Below are 2,806 nucleotides of genomic sequence, written 5' to 3'. Positions count from 1 at the left end.
GGGCAGAAACTATCTAGAAGATAAAAATCCTAACATGGTTATCTGCATGCAGCCTTTATTTTATATGTTTCTTATTGCTATCCTCAAAGACAAATTATATTTTTGAAGTCATTTTGTTCCTTGATAGGTCGTTTTTTTTGTAATAATTATTAATTATATAGCTTATGTATTGGCTTAAAATGGTTACTTATTTTTGTATTTCCCCTGGTTTCATTTTTACCTTTGAGGCTATTTTCCTTGGAGTGCCAATATAATATATTTTGCAGCATTTTCTGTTTGTCAACATTAATTGTAGAATTGTAGTAAGAGCTCATGGGTCCAGAAATGTTATACATGTGATCAAATAATGATTTATTTCAACAAGAATGAAGATCCTAATATCATTCAAGTAATGATGAGAACAATCCAAAATTCAGCACAAGGCTAATAATTTTCCAATTATAATATAGCATCAACGTGTTAAAGAGAAATGGGTAAGATCACTTAATCAAGGACATACTGAACTAATACTGTATGAAGACATGTACTGATTGACTGCAAAAAACCAAAAAGAGTATAGAGCTCACATAGGCATGTAAAGGCGTGCCCATAAAAATTCAAAGCAAAGCCTGTTTCAGGCATAAAGCAAATCATAGAGTTCAGAAATGTTAAATAAAAATTTAAAAAATGAGCCCTCAAGGGAAAAGGGAATATCTGCACAAGAAAAAAAATTGACCCATAAAAGACACAATATTGATATTTCCAAAATGATGCAAGCAGCAATACCCACCCCGCACAATGTCATCTGACAAAAAGGATCAAACATAGGGGTTTAGCACTGCCTCTTCGTGCAATATTCCTTCATTTCTTCTTCCAAAACCCATGATTTTTCATTGAAAGTAAACACACTGCAGATGAATTCAATCTAACAGAACTAGTTGTTTTCAGCCACAAATGTGACGGTAAACTACCTACTGGAAATCAAGAGCTGGTGACGGAAAAAGGCCATTGCTTATTGAAAATAATAAGAAAAAATAACCCTGGCTCTCATAAGAAATGGAACAAGCTGCAGTGCTGTGAAACTTGACCCAAGTAATAGCTTTACCATGAAAATAAGGCCATACCAAGTAATTGATATGCACTAACTTCAGTATAGAAGAAACGGAGCAGCAGAAAGATTACGAACCAGAAAGAATATACTGTATTCCCTAATGAACTGCAAACACATGCTCGGGGTATAAATTTACAAGATCTCCTTGATATGCTTCAAGGGTGTTTCCCATAACGCTTCCCTTTCAATAGAGTCAGCCTCTCCATTGGAAGGAATTAGCAGATGATGATCTTGCTCCCCATCACTCTCTATTTCGCCTTCAGTTGATCTGGATTCTGACCCATCTTCTACAGCACAAACTTTGATCAAGGAATTACAACATCGATCGTCTAAGCAATGAAATGTCTTTACTTATTCAAGACATTAATTTAAAAGTTATTTCTTCTATTTCAAAGTTACTTACTCACCTGACAACCCTTGATATTCTGGCGTATGCCTTACAGCTGTTACCTGAATACTTTCTGGCAACAAACAGTTGCAGAAGGAACCTGAAATTAATGGAATAAAAATAAAACACATTATTATTTGATATCTTGGTCATGTCAGTTCTATATGGATATAAGGTCTAGGGAGGAAATATCTAAAATGGGGAATCAAAATTTGTTGGTGAAGTTCTGAAGTAATTCATGTTTGCTCCATTTAAAGTCAAATGTACTAAGGTTTGTTTCATTGCAGAAAAAATACTATTAGAAATCAAAGCAATTTATGCAATGAATTTGTCGTTTTCTCATAAAGAAACTTCAAACAAGATTGATGAAAGCAAGGTTGGACCAAAAATAAGTACGGTTTTTCCTGAAGAAAGAGCAATATCGACTTTCCCATCAGATCCCACAGCATTAAGCAATCTTTATAAGGTTAGTGTCATAGAAACACTATGAGAAGCATGAATATTGTGTGATAGCATGTGTGTGTTCCATGACTGGAAATGCGTGTATTTACTGCTCAATGTTTACTACAAGTGACCAATGTATATAAATTAATGTGATGGTAGATAGTGTGTGTAATAATGCCACGCAAGTAGGTGAGGTGTCACACATACTGGAAATGAACAGTCATAGGGTATTTGAATACTTAGTTATTAGGTGTTACTTATAATTGAATTTTAGATTCACCTTGTTGTCACGCAGATTGTGTTGTCGCACAGAGTGTCTAGGCACCGCGACAATGCTCAGATCGGGGGCTGTCACCCTGATCCCCTATCTCTCCGTTTAAGCCGTCTCCCTATAGCAGGCTAAGGGGGGTAGACCCTATGGGATAAAGGAGAACCAGCTAGTAGTCAGCCGGTTCGGGAGACACAGCAAAGCAATCGAATACTTGATTAAGGCCTAGCGAGACTTAGAATTTGATTAGAAAAATACCAGTGCCTTATGGAGTTAACAACCCAAAGTAATTAATTAGCTGTTGCTTATGAAGTAATTAATGATTACTTGAAAAAATTTGCAAAATATCTAACATGTAACAAGCATCAAATAATTCAAGCAAAATGATCAATTTCACTAGATGCACAATTTAAAAGCTAACCAGTTCCAATCCTAGAATTAAAATGATTATGCTTAGAATCCCAAATCCAGGAAATTTATCACTTTCAAATAATTAATCTTCAGATATAAAAAATTTAAGCGCATGAAAATGTTAATACCACAAAAATTTTCTCTATATCTTGTCCTTAGCACAAGAAGTCACCCAAAGGAATTTTCAATTAGTCCTTATAAAAGT

At 34.8% G+C, this 2,806-nt stretch overlaps 1 long non-coding RNA gene across 1 annotated transcript; it reads right to left on the bottom strand.

Moving 5' to 3' along the window:
* Positions 1 to 710: 710 nt before the first annotated feature.
* Positions 711 to 2,281, bottom strand: LOC149258216 (uncharacterized). Its single transcript, XR_016246017.1, has 2 exons — positions 1,498 to 2,281; positions 711 to 1,377 (listed from the first exon to the last, which is right to left on the bottom strand). It is a non-coding gene; the product is annotated as an uncharacterized LOC149258216 (long non-coding RNA).
* Between the last annotated feature and the right edge of the window lie 525 nt (positions 2,282 to 2,806).

Source organism: Pinus tabuliformis, chromosome 6 (assembly GCF_031772625.1).
Source record: "Pinus tabuliformis cultivar Carrire ecotype Pingquan chromosome 6, CPIR1, whole genome shotgun sequence".
Lineage (NCBI taxonomy): Eukaryota > Viridiplantae > Streptophyta > Pinopsida > Pinales > Pinaceae > Pinus > Pinus tabuliformis.
Note: the sequence above shows the minus strand (reverse complement) of the source record. Positions and strands in the feature narration are given on the sequence as shown.